A 14,446-nucleotide genomic window follows, 5' to 3' on the forward strand; every position below is an offset into this window, starting at 1 on the left:
ATTATTGGTTCATTATAATATGCCATTGATAGATATGTATTGAATGCTCTCACCTTACAGGCTATTAAAAAAGACAATAGCGATATTTAAGACAATCAAGTCCCCAGACCTGGTGCTCCCGGGGGATCCAGTGTAGTCCTCCTGTGAGGTATCGCACACTCCAGCAGGAGTCGCAATACAAGCTTCCACTACATGGTACCAGGGTTCATACAAGATTTTTCAAGAAAGTTTGTACTGTACCACAATACCTTGAGGTGAAAATTATTTGCGTGGCTGTGACCGAGGGAATGCTGCAGTACACAAAAAATATTTTTAAAAAAAGAGAATGTAGGTTGGATGCCCACAGAGGTTTGGGTCCACGGACTGCCCAGAGACAGGCCCTGGAACCATCCCTTGCTGTGTCGATGGCTAGAGGCCTGAGGGGGTTGGGCATATGCTCAGCTTTGAATATGATTTAAAAAAAGCACAGAAATTCACTAAAAAAACACAAAAGTGAAAATACATCACGGTTGTTTGTTCAAATGAGATAAAACCTAACATTTAAAAAAAATTAAAAACAAAGAAGTTCACAAGTTATGATTTACTGAGCTAACTGTAATTTGCACCTCCGCCATGTACTACTAATGATCTCACATATTGCATTGCTTGTGACGTGGTAAATTACATCATTGATTACATCACTGATTAGATCCCAAATTATATCATTGATGATCACAGATGGAATCACTGATAACACTATAGACATATACAGCATAAAGTTACTGTGCGCACACATGTGGATGCATAGCATGAAATAGAGTAAGCCCTGGAGGCAAGTGTGGTTGTACTTATGAAAGCTATATGGTGCGCTGTTAAATCACTAAAGTTTGGGGTGTCAGTAGTACTAAGCATCTTGATGGTCGAAATGTTTAAATTCGGTGTTTGTGACCGTTAAAATGTTTTTTGTTATGTCCTAATCCCAATTTCTGAGTCAGAAAAGTTTTTTTGACTACTAAAATTAAATTCCAAATTCATATTAATTCGGCATCTGAAAGGGGCATGTTGTAAGTGTCATTTCCAAAATTCCAAATCTGTATCTGATGTAGCAATGTTTCTAGATCGAAATCCAGGTTAAAAACATTGATATATTGGGGGCGTGGCCAAGATGGCTGCGTGAGCAGACGGAGGTTTTCCGTGCTCCCATCGACGGCCTGCGCAGCATCGAATCCCGGCTTTCCCGGGGTGCCTAGTACGGGGGGTCAGTTGGACCTGGCGCTAGGAATTTTATTTATTTATTTATTGGGCTTCTAAAGCGCGACAGCTACCCAAGAAGGGTTTCCCGGCGCTGAAAGATACTAACCCAATGAGCAGATCATAAAGCTCAGAGGAGAGGCAGGAGCAAGTTACTGATTAAAAAGCCATGTTTTTATGGCTCTGCGGAAGTGGATGTAGCGAGTTTCCAAGCGTAAATTCAGAGGGAGAGAATTCCAGAGCTTGGGGCCCAACAGGGAGAAAGATCTTCCCCCGATCCTAGCTCGGCGCACTTTGGGCACACGGAAAAGGCCTTGACATGAAGATCTCAGGCAACGAGCCGGCGTGTAGGCGTGCACGAGGGCTTGTAGGTATCTGGGGGCATTTCCCCATTTGATTCTGTGCATAAGGCTCAGTGTCTTGAATTTGACTCTGTTTTCAATTCTTAGCCAATGGAGTGCCTTAAGATGACCGGACATGCGTTCCATTCTGTGACACTTGCAGAGTAGACTTGCAGCGGCATTCTGCACAAGTTGAAGGCGTCTCATGACTGCCTGTGATGACCCCAAGTAGAGGACATTTCCGTAGTCTAAACAGGAGGTGATTAGAGCATTGACCAAGGACTTCTGTGTGTCGTCAGGCAGCATCCAGATGATTTCCTGAGCCACCTCAGAATGGTGAAACAGGTAGATGTTAAGTTAGTGACTTGGGGCTCCATGGTTAGGCCATTATCGATGATAATGCCCAGATTGCGTACTTGGTGCGACGGAGTGGGTAAGGAACCCATTTCAGAGGGCCAGTGTCTTGGGTTCCAGAGATTCTGATTTGGACCCAGTATTAAAACCTCTGTTTTACTACCATTCAGTTTGAGCAGATTGTCACTCATCCAAGTTGCAATTTTCCTAAGGCCTAACTGCAGGAGAGAGGAGGAGTCATGATCTCTGTTGGAGAGTGAAAAAACAATCTGCGAATCGTCCGCATAGGTGAACATGTTTAGACCTGCTGCTTCGGCGAACTGGGAGAGAGGGGTTACGTATCGGTTGAAAAGCAAAGGACTCAACACCGAGCCCTGGGGGACTTCATAGGGGGATAGATGGACATTTGAGGCTGAGGTGTTGGAAGTGATCTGAAATGTCCTTAGTGTCAGAAATGATGCAATCCAGTCCAATGCTTTGCCCCTGATGCCCATGGCAGAGAGCGATTTTAACAGAATGTTGTGGGAGATGGTGTCGAACGCTGCGCTGAGGGGTCAAGAAGAATCAGCGCAGCGGAATCCCCTCTGTCTACCAGAAGGCGAAGATTTTCCATCACCCCAAGCAATGTCGTCTCTGTCGAAAAGCCAGGGCGAAAACCCGATTGGGAGGGATGAAGTATGTCATTAACCTCCGTGTACCTGGCAAGGTGACCATGGACGTGTTTCTCCAAAACTTTGAAGAAAGCAGGTAGGAGGGATATAGGACGAAAATTGGCCAGGATTTTAGGATCTGCCGATGGTTTCTTTAGCAGTGGTGAGACCATGGCATGTTTCCACATGGATGGGACCTTTGCCGTGGAGAGGGATAAATTCAAAGTCTGGCAGATTACGGAAAGTTGTGGAGTGTCCAAGATTTTGAGTACAGAGATTGGGAGGGGGTCGATAGGAGCCAGATTTCACTTTCCCTAAGATATCTTGAAGGCCCTGAACATTTATCCCAGGCCAGGATGTAAGTGGCTCATAGGACAGATCTGGCGAAAGGGAGATGCCCTCCTCCCTCGGGCCAAGATCTGGATTCCTCGCGGCTGGTGCCTGGTGCTGTTTAACGATGTCCTGATAGATGGTCTCAATCTTATTTGTGAAGAACTGCGCCAATTCTTCACATTTAACATTATTCAAAGGAAGGGGTTTGGCTGTGGTGTTGGAGCCCGCTAACTCCTTTACTGGATTGAACAATGTTTTTGATTTATTTGTGGCCTCAGAAATTGTCTTCGCCACGTAATTGGCTCTAGCTGTAGTGCAGGCTTTGTGGTAGAGCTTAAGTTCATTTCTGTAAGTCGAGCCGGCTGCAGGGGAATAATCTTTCCTCCAGAGGCGTTCCAGACGTTTACACTTGGATTTTACAGCATTCAATGACTCATTGTACCATAGCGCTGGAGAATTATGGGTTTTATATTTTTTGTGAGCCAGAGGCAGACATATGTCTAAGGCTCCTAAAAGCCACTTGTTGATCTTTGTGGCTACTATCTCCATTTCCTCCGTGTCAAATATCTCACCCAGGGGTGCAGAGTCTAAGACGGAAATGAAGTGATTTATATCCAGCTTCTTCCAGTTCCTTTTACCGGACTGTACTGACGAGCTAGAACTAGAGGCCATTGGATCAGACACGCTAAATTTGATTAGGAAGTGGTCTGACCAATGTAGGGGCAGGGCTGGCAGGCAGTGTGACAAGGGAATGCTGGAAAAAATAGGGTCCAAGAGATGACCTCCTATGTGTGTTGCTCCCGAGTTCCACAAAGTAAGGTTCATGGCAGCACCGTCATGAATTAAATTTCTGCCTGGTTTATTCAGTGGGTCATCAAAGTGTATATTCAAGTCTCCTATGATGGACAGGTTGCTATAGTTTACCCGAACCGATGCAGTCCAGTCCACAAATTGAGTGGCCCAGGATTGAGCGGGACCAGGTGGTCGATAGATCAGAAGACCAGTGAAGGTGAAATTCGGGTGCAATTGGAGTTTAAAAAGGGCCATCTCGCAGGCATTTAAGGAGACCGGTTCCAAAGTGCATTGAAATGACTTTTTAAAAATAACTGCTATGCCACCCCCCACTCCAGTTGGTCTGTCTTTTCTAACAATCGCATAGTTTGACGGTAGGGCTTCTGCAATGTCAGGGCCCGCACTGTCATGTAGCCACGTCTCTGTGAGAAATAAAGCATCCAGTGTGTCGTCAGACAGAAGGTCATAGATGTTTCTTTTATGTTTGCTGAGAGACCATCAATTCAGGCTACCAAGAAATCACCTGTGTAACGGCTTGTAGCCTGTGGATAGGTGTTGGCAAAGCTGAGGGACCTCGAGCTGAAAGTTGCAGGAAGGACAAGAGATGGAACTCTGCCTGTCATTCTGTAGGATCTTACAGTTGTGCTTGACAGGGAGTCGCAAGGAAAGTAGCATGTTAGATGAATAGACCCTCAATGCCGGTGTGTTTCCTCCAGGGGTTTGGGGCCCTGGGCCCTGCCTGGCGCGGACGGGCTCAGACGAGCTTGCCTTTGGCGCGCCTTCGGCGCGCTGGCGGCGCGCCTGCTGCGCGTCCGGGGAATGCACATTGATATAGGGTGGTGGGAGGGGTGGCCTCAAGAAGTGGGCGTGGCCAGGGGGCTTGGCGCGCGATGTCGGCGATGTCTTTCCCAAACCCGCAGCAGCGCTAAGATCCGCTGCGCGGGGGAAATTGCGGCAGAGATTTGAGGGGGAAAGTGCCCAGAGGTGGGTGGCAAGTGATTTAAAAGCAATAGAATGCAGTGTTTTTAAAAAGAAAATTCGAGCGAGTTCTCCCGGCTTCCGCCTCAGGAGTGTTAGGTATCAATGGCGCGTCTAGTATTCAGCGCAACTTAAGTAGGCTGGGGTGAAGTGGGCGTGGCCTCAAGAAGTGGGCGTGGCCAGGGGGCTTGGCGTGCAAAGGCCTGTGGAGCCTCCGGTGCCGCTGGTGTGACCATGCCGCGTTGCTGGGAAGCGGCGTCTGCAGTGACTGGGCCGTGGCTGAGCTTGGGCCTGTGGCGGTGAGAGAGGCGGCAGGAGCTGGCCGCAAGCGAGCGCCGGATCTTCCTTGGTCCGGGAGCGGAGAAGTGCACCAGCGTGCTGGACCCCGACGGTCGCAGGCGGAGGGAGTCGGAGCCGCTCGGAGACAGTTGCGGAGGCCAGAGGAGGACGGCTGGGAGAGCGCCGGCCGCCATTTTGAGCCCGGAGGCGGTCGTGCCGGGGGACGCAGCAGCGAGGTACCGGGTGGGGCCCGCCCGCCGGTACCGGAAAGATCTGTGCAAGACACCCTGTGCCCCGAGGGAGCCTTCAGCCAGGTGGAGAGGCCTGGAGTACGGTGAGCGGCTGGGGGGCCCCGGTGTTACGGCGTGTGGGTAGAGCGGCGGCTGAACCTGGGAGGGGGGCCCCCGCGCCTGTGCAAGCCCGCACCAGCGATCGGCCCCATTGAGGGGGCTGGTGAGGCGAGGACCAGCGCAGCAAGTCAGTGGCCGGATTGACCTTTGTGCCCGGAGTGGTGCGTCGGCATTGGGGCACTGAGAGGCCTGGTCACCCCTGGGCTTGGAGGTGCTGGAGCTGGGACGCCGAGGGCCAGGGGGAGCCCAAGTGAGCATCGGCCTGTGGAGCAGTTGATTGGCTAGCCGGCGGACCCTGGAGCAGTCATGCTATTGGGAGGCCTGATCGTTCCCAGTGAAGGTCTGCTGCGAGGAGACCAACATCCTGCCATACAGGGGGCCTGGGCCCATGGTTTGCAGAGGCCTGTCGAGGGATTGGTAGTGAGGCGGGTCGGCGCGGGAGGCCTCGGAGTTGCTCGGGGCAAGATTTGTGGCAGGAGAGGTGCTACTGTTGGCGCTGAACTATCTGCACCGGGCAGGCTGGCAGAGAGGAGCACTTGGTGATTTGCCCTGCTGTAGTTTGCGGCTGGGGGGGGGTCTGCGCTGGCTGGAGGATCGGCGGTCTGGTGGGGAGCTTCGGCTCAGCCATACCCGAGGACATAACCCTGTGAGCCGCGGAGCGGTGCCAGCGGACGGCACTGGAACTAGTGACGGGCGATGTCCACTACCCGTGGCCGCAAGGAGAAATCGATGAAAGAGCTTTTTGTGAAGGTGCAAGCGGCCCAGCAACATGACGCCATGGCGTCGGCTTCGACACAGATGGCCCCGGAGGTGGAGGCCAGCTCGGAGCCTATTACGAAAGCATTTCTAGAGTCCCTTTTCACAACACTACGGGAAAATTATCCATACCTTGAAAACTGAGTTTGCCAGCAAAATCAGGGAGGTGCGACGGGATGTGGATGGGATCGGTGAGCGGGTGGCTGACCTGGATAGCAAGAGTGACAACAAAGACACTGAGCTCGCAGCCCTGCAACAAGAAATCGTGCGCCTCCATGAACAGTAAGTAGACCTCCAATTGCACATGGAGGACCGTTCAAGGAGGAATAATATCTGCATCAGAAACGTTGCGCTGACAGATACAACCAAGGATTTGTTTCTGTTTGCAAGGGAGCTCTTCAACCACGTCCTGGGGCGCCCGCTGGATTCCGAGCTCCGACAAGATAGGGCGCACCGTGTGGGACCCCCGAGGGCATCGCCGGCTCCTATACCGGACATCCTGGTCTGCATTCAAGACTACCGTACAAAGGAGGAGATATTGCAGAAGGCTCGACAGATGCATCAAATTTCATTCCAGGGTCAATCACCGCTGCTGTTCCAGGACCTCGCGGCCCTTACCTTGCACAAACGTTGTCTCTTTAAGCCTGTCACGGCCCATCTGCAGCAGCAGAACATACCCTACAGTTGGGGACACCCATTCCGCCTGGTCTTCAAACTAGATAACAAGCTGTACCAGCTTTGTTCGGTCTCGGAGGCCTGCCGCTTGCTGGGCATCGACCCGCCCCCCGAGGAAGGTGAGGGACAGGGGCCCGTGGCTGACAAAGACGACTCCAAGCCAAGATGGCGTCAGCAGGGTAGGCGACAGAGAGTGAAGAAGCCCCCAGCGACGGAAATAGCAGAAGGCCAGAGGGCTGCTGTAGAGGCGGTCACTTCGGATGGTGGTGCGGCCCACACTGGTTGACGTTACAGGTTAATTGTCGGGCTATGACTCTCTGTATTGGCCGCCTGGCCGTTGGCTGGAGGGAGACCACTGGAAGGTTCGTTGGACTACCCCGTTACACATTTTCCCTATCATCTGAAGATGATGGACTCATTGGGTGTGTGTTTTGTGGGGGGTTTGGGGGTTGGTTGGGTTTGGGGGTATGGTTCATGGTCCACCGAGGGTTTAGGTCTGAGTTTAGTCTCTCCTCCTGGGTCCTTTGGGTGTGGGTAAGTGTACAAGATGGGGTGCCCGGTGCTTCTAGAGCACATCCATTGCTGGCTAGGTGTTCCCCTGGTTAGATGCCGGTCACAGACCTTACAATACTCACACTTAATGTACGGGGGCTGAATAATCCAGTCAAGCACAAGGCAGTCATGCTATGTTTAGAGCAATCCCAGGCCGACATTTGCCTCCTTCAGGAGACACATCTTCTACCAAAAGAATGTCATCGCCTTCGCTGCCGTCATTTTCCCTTGCAATTTTTGTCCTTGAACCCTTCTAAAACTGCCAGAGTCACGATTTTGGTGGCCCAGAAGTTTAGGGGCAGGGTCCTACACAAATCTGCGGAGATTAGGGGGAGGTTATTGTCTTACAGGTTCTCTATGGGGGACACCACGTTCACAGTGGGCACTGTGTATGGCCCCAATGAGGGCCAAGAAAAGTTCTTCCATAGAGCTCTCACAGAGATTACGACCACAGCTTACCGCTACATTTTGCTGGGGGGGCGACTTGAACCTAGTCTTCGATATTGTCCTGGATAGGTCGTGCCAGCGCACTTCACAAACGTGCGCTCTTTCTCTGGAGGGCCTGGCCCGCCTGGCTGACCTCGGACTCCAGGATCTTTGGCGTAGCTTCCACCCAGGTGAAAGAGACTATTCATACTACTCTAATGCACACAAGACATATGCGCGCCTGGACTACTTGCTTGCATCCACACCTATTCAGGCGCTCGTTACCAGGGTGGACATAGGGGTGGCCTCACTTTCCGATCATGCTCCAGTGACAATGGTCCTCTCCTTGCCTGCGATACAGCGATCCCGTAGGGTTTGGCGACTACGGGAAACGTTGCTACACCGGTCTCTAAGATACAGCGCGCAATTGCAGATGACCTTTTACATAATAATAACACTGACACTACTCTTGCCACACAGTGGGCTGCGCTAAAGGCGGTTCTCAGGGGGGAGTTTATTGCCATCTCGGCGGCGGAGAATGTAGAGCGTCAGAGTAAGAGGGACAAAATCACACAGAAGACTAGGGAGCATCGGAGGACGCGGACCCCGAGAATCTGGAGGCAGTTGAAGGTGGCGCGGCAGCAGCTAGCGGCACTAGACTTAGATTGGGTGGAATTTGCAGCTCTGCGACTGCACCATGTATACTACACTGGGGGAGACAAGTGTGGGCGCCTACTTGCGCACAAGCTGAGGGAGGTGACGCAGCAGCGGGCGGTTCAGGAGATCCTTAGGGGTGATGACACGCGGGTCACGGAGGACCATAATATTGCCAGCTCCTTCAGTAACTTCTATGCGGATCTCTATTCCGCTGACCCCCCTGCTGACCAGGATGAGGCCGACTTTCTGGCCTCTGTCCCCCTTCCGGCCCTCTTACGGGACCAGGCGGAACAACTGGAGGGTGAAATACGACCGGAGGAGGTCATTTCAGCCATCTCCCGCCTCAAGATAGCAAAATCTCCGTGCCCGGATGGCTTCCCAGCGAGTTTTTATAAAACATTTTAGGCCCAGGTTGCCCCGCTGTTCGCGCGCCTTTTTACTTCCTTCTCGGAGCTGGGAGCAATCCCAAGGAACTTTAGGAGGCATCCATTGCCGTTATACCCAAACCGGGAAAGGACAGTACACAGTGTGGGGCATATAGACCTATCTCCCTACTCAACGTAGACCTCAAACTTTATACCGGGATTTTGGCTTCACGCCTGGCTCCGTATATGGGTTGCCTGGTGGATCCGGATCAGTCCGGGTTCATACCGGAATGCCAGACCTCCGACAATACTAAGCAGGCCTTCCACCTTATTGAAAAGGCCGCACGCACAGAAGGGGAATACATGATGTTGGCCATCGATGCCGAGAAGGTGTTTGATAGGGTCCATTGGCCCTATTGGAGAACCTGACCTTATGGGCCAGGCGGCGCATGGCACGCCTAAAATCTCTGGGTTCACCTGCTTTGGCTGACAGAGACACGTGACACTCTGTTAGGCGTAGAAAAACAGATTTATTAGCTGCAGCTAAGCACAGTGGTCCTGTAAGTACACCAACTGGTAGGTTATCAGGAGACTGCCACTTCATTCCGTGGCGCACAATCTATTATAGTACACATGTTTACAATGTCAACTCCCAAAACATACAAAACTGACAAATAGGAATAGTTTGAAAACATCGAATGTCTAAAACACACCCTCCTTTCAGACCCTGTGTGCTCCCCTCCCCTCAAGTTAATCAACACTAGTGTCAGTAATTCAATTTGCAGGTGGTAGAACATAATTGAATGCTTCAAAGGACAGTCTATGTAACAGGAGAACACACAAAGAGAATAGCGAAGGTCAGTTAAACAAGATAGAGATGAGGAGAATGGTGGGACCCAAACAGTGGAGTAAGACATGGATTAATCAGTCTAGACATGGATTTACAGAACTCGGGAGACCGACATCGGTTTCATAAACATGGGCAGGAGTTACTCTTTAACGGGAAAGACACGTAGCAGCTGAAAAGGCAAAAACATCGCGTTCACCACATCTGCTGTGCTGCCTGAGTGAGGCAACATAAAATGGCAGTTACATACAAAATGGCGGCTAGATACGAAGCGAAATCGAAAACCACGTAACCTCAGACCCTCCTTTTGCCATACTCAGGCAAAGCACAAAAGACTCATGTTAGTCTGAGTCGATATCGATGGTCATGAGGTCATTGAGATGTTGCTGCAACATCATTCTAATATTCTCTGTTTCCTGTGTTACGGGCTTAGAAACACACACAGTGGCACAAAGTCCGCAAATAGCTGGACCGCACTGTAAACAAAGACAACAAGAGAAGGTAATTGCTAGAATCGCTCCAAGGAAAGTTAACACTTTCCATCCCCAGGTGGACAGTAGTCCCCAAAACCATCCCATCACAGACCAATCTCCAGTGTCCTGATGAATGGACTCGGAGATGACATGTAGCTTAGAAATGGCTTGGTATACTGTAGGGGCATTATCCGGAACGTAAACGCAGCAACTAGACCCAATCAGTTTACAAACTCCTCCTCTATCTGCGAGGACAATGTCTAGAACCATTCAGTTCTGCAAAGTCATAAGGCGATCCGCCTGAAGCTCAGCTGTCAGATTATTCAATGCTCCAGAAGTTACATTTATGGTAGCATCGACCACACAAATTAGGTGTCTGATGTTTCTACTATTTACCATTGGTCCCCAAAAAGAAAGAAACCCTTTCAGAAAATCTCCTCCCTCTTGTCCGGCTGTATCTTCCGCATCTATAACTCCTCTACCAAATCTCTTTCTATGGTGATCTGCAGGAGCAGTATATGTTGGAGGAAGAAGAAAAGCTATATAAGATGTTCCTGAGAAATGTGTGGGAAGCCATGTATAAGCTTTGTCATGACAGATAAAGTATGTACCTTGGGAGGGCACTAACGGTGAAGGAGTCAAGGGTGTATAGACATATATGTGAGAACAATTACTCCTTTCTTGCTTAATTTTAGTATTCTGACCATTTATTTGTAAACACAGATTACCTCTCTGGGGTAAAACCCAAATTGGTGCAAATCTCTTCTGTTTAACCTTGTCAGTGAGACTAGTGACGTACCGAGTCAGGTTGCATCCATCATATGCTCTCTTCTCATCCTTGGGAATTTTAATATTATCGGCAATTTTTGCCATAGTCACTATTCCCTTTATCAAAGAGCTATGACTGAAATCCACTCCACCATTATAGGACCCACCAGGAGGATATAGGAGTAGGTTCTGGTATGCATTAGAAAACATAGCCAGATAAGCCGAAGCAGAACCTTCATACGTAAATGGAAGGACTAAATACGGCATCCCTCTCTCTGTGTTATGTGGTATGAGCCCACAAACCCAACAATCAGTAGTATTAACAACCAATTGATGCTGATGTAACAATTGAATAAATGAATTGTTGAGATATTCCATTCTTCTCATCTGCTCATGGTCTGGGAGTGCGTAAAATTTATACGGAGAAATAGCAGTAGAGGAAATCAAAGAAGTAGAAGTAGGGACAGGTGTCGGCTGCATACTGTGTACGATCCATCCTACACATGCTAATAAACTGCATAAACATACTGAAATACATAATGCTACGCCACAACGACTGAATAATAATTTCTTATAATGCTTTCTCTTCATTATTTTTACATCATTCTCTTTTCCTGCGCTATCCATTACTCTAAAGGCGTTGCTCACGATAATCTTCCTTAATCACTTGGCTGTGATTGTTAGCCGTCCTATGACACTGCAAGTTCTGTTGACCTAGTTACTATTCAGGTCACAGCCTAGGACTCCTACTGTGACCCTGCAACTTGATGGATAATGGAAAAGGAATGTTTCTTTTCTTAACAAAAGCAAAATTATGAAACACACAGACTTTAATTGTCCTTAGGCAGTCTTTCTCTCAGGTAATATCGTGTCTTGCCAGGTATCATCTGGTCCTTTAACAATGTTTCTGGATCCGATGTGTTTAGTCGTAGGTGTGGAGGTACAGCTTCCTGTAAAACGTAGTCGTCCTCTTTCTCAGAACTAGTCCAATCCAGGCGTGCACTGCTGAATGGTAAGAACTTGGGTACCTTTTCGCATTCACTGTCACCAACGCCTTCTCGGACCCACTGGTCGTAAGGTGAAGGCAATGGTACCCGCTTACAGTGCACGCCGTGGATCCAGTTTCGTTTTCCGACGACCTTCACTGCTGTACGGGTAACCAGTAGGACTTGTCTCGGCGGCCCCCAACGGGGTTCCAGATTCTTTTTCCTCTGGAAGTTTTTCAGACACACCCAGTCTCCGGGTTGGATGGAGTGTCCTGGATCTGAGGAGGCCTCCGGCAAAGCGTTTTGGACCTGTTGACGTATAACATGCAATTTAGTGGTGAGGTCGTGCAAATAATCAACCAACAATGGATACGGAATGTCTGAGTACTTTTTGGGACGAGGGACTCCCCAGACATTGGCTGGGCGCCCAAAAACAATCTCGTATGGGCTAAGACCCAAACGAGAATGGGCAGTCGTTCTTGTTGAGAGAAGTGCTAAAGGCAAAGCATTAGGCCAGGAAAGGCCTGTACTGGTCTGAATCTTTGTTAACTTAAGCTCGAGAGTGCCATTGTAACACTCTACCAAACCCGCTGACTGAGGGTGGTTTGCCGCATGGAATTTCTGTCTAATTCCAAGACCCACACACACTTTCTGCATAATTTGACCTACGAATTCACTCCCATTGTCACTCCAGACAATGCGCGGCAAACCAAACCTCGGGAAGAATTCCTTCAGAAGGACTTTGGCAGTAGACAAAGCAGTATTGTCCTTTAGGGGGTAAGCCTCTATCCATCTGGAAAAGGCGCAAACCACCACCAGGACATTCTTAAGGTTATTGAAACGTTCCATAGGGATGTAATCTATTTGCAGTACCTCAAAAGGATACGTAGGGGGAGCAAAGTGACCTGCTGGAGTTGGAGTTCCCTTTCCTGGATTATGCATCAAGCAAACAATACAGTGCTTCACTACATTTTCTGCACATTTTGGAATATTTTCGTTCTGCCATACTGGAGCTAGGAGTTTACATATACCCCTTGCATTAATATGGGCTGGTCCATGAGCCATAGTAACCACAGGTAATACATACGCATCTGGTAACAACCATCGCTGATGCTCTGACAATTCCGTCCAACATCCCATCGTATCCAACATTCCTGTACTTTCTTTCTACTTACTCAATTCTTTCTCAGTTGCTTCCTTCTGAATCATTTTCATGCTCTCCACTGTGTCTTCACACATACCAGCATCTGGGACCCAATTTGCCGGTCCTGCAACATACATGCGACTTTCAACATTTTGTGCCATTTCCCTCGCTATTTCATCTGCAAATGCATTCCCTCGACCCACGTCATCAGTAATCTTTTTATGCGCACTACACTTCACAATCGCTATTTGGGTAGGCAAAGTAAGTGATTCAAGAAGGTCAGTCACCAACTGACCATGCTGTATTTTAGTGCCGTAGGAGGTAAAGAATCCTCTTTCTCTCCACAAACGGCCGAAGCTATGGGCAACGCCAAACGCGTATTGACTATCTGTGTAAACAGTCACTCTCTTTCCTTTCGCCAACACACATGCTCTTGTCAACGCAATCAACTCTGCAGATTGCGCTGAATACTGTGAAATGCGTGCAGTTTCCACTATCGTATGTAGGGTTGTAACAGCATAAGCTGCTGTCGTCTCACCATTAGGAAGTTAAAACAAGACCCATCTACCCACAGGATCCCATCCGGATCCGTAAGAGGTGTATCTTTCAAATCAACTCGACCCTTAGTTTCTTCTTCCGTACGAAGAAAACAATCATGTTGATCTTGTACATTTTTCTCATCTAAAATAGGCAACAATGTTGCTGGATTCAGAACATTACATCTCCTGATATGTATGTGACTAGCTAAAAGCGTCAACTCATATCCAGACAAGCGGGCACTCGTTAAGTGCTGGGTTTTAGTCCTGTTCAAGAGAGTATCTACTGCGTGTGGCACCATAACATTAAGAGTATGATCCGACACCAATCCGGCAGATTGACGAATAGAAATCGCCGCTGCCGCAGTTGCTCTAAGACAACTGGGTAATGCTTTAGCAACTGGATCTAACGTAGCCGAAAAATAGGCATATGGCCTTTGTCTACCTCCGAATTGTTGTGTCAGAACTGATCATGCACAACCTTCTCTCTCAAGAACATAAAGTGTAAAAGGTTTACTGTAATCTGGAGTACCCAACACAGGAGCCGAACACAAAGCAGTACGTGAATCAGAAAAACTCTTTTGACATTCATCAGTCCAAGGAAAAGGTTGGGGCGTATCTTTCAGAGTGAGTGCCAACAAGGGTTTAGCTAGTAAAGAAAGGTTCGGAATCCATTGTCTACAATAAGAGGTAATGCCTAAGAAAGCACGCACCTCTCTTTGTGTGGATGGGACAGACATTTGCGCAATTGCTTGGATACGTTCTGGGGTCAATCGCCTTCCCTCCTTCGACAAGAGATGACCTAAATAGGTAACCTCTTGGCGGCAATATTGTAACTTAGAAAGCGAAACTTTGAGGTGTAAATCAGACAAATGTCGCAGAAATGACACAGTTGCATTCTTACAGACAACTTCTGAATCGGCAGCCACTAACAAGTCATCCACATATTGGATA

General features: G+C 49.0%; 1 protein-coding gene and 1 pseudogene across 1 annotated transcript in view; both read right to left on the bottom strand.

Moving 5' to 3' along the window:
* LOC147663776 (alpha-N-acetylgalactosaminide alpha-2,6-sialyltransferase 2-like) overlaps positions 1 to 14,446 on the bottom strand; it is a 322,592-nt gene that overhangs the window by 278,610 nt on the left and 29,536 nt on the right. The gene's annotated exons all lie outside the window — the stretch shown is intronic.
* LOC147663777 (uncharacterized) lies at positions 9,927 to 11,306 on the bottom strand (annotated as a pseudogene).

The sequence above is a fragment of the Lissotriton vulgaris genome, unplaced genomic scaffold (genome assembly GCF_964263255.1).
Source record: "Lissotriton vulgaris unplaced genomic scaffold, aLisVul1.2 SCAFFOLD_915, whole genome shotgun sequence".
Classification (NCBI taxonomy): Eukaryota; Metazoa; Chordata; class Amphibia; order Caudata; family Salamandridae; genus Lissotriton; species Lissotriton vulgaris.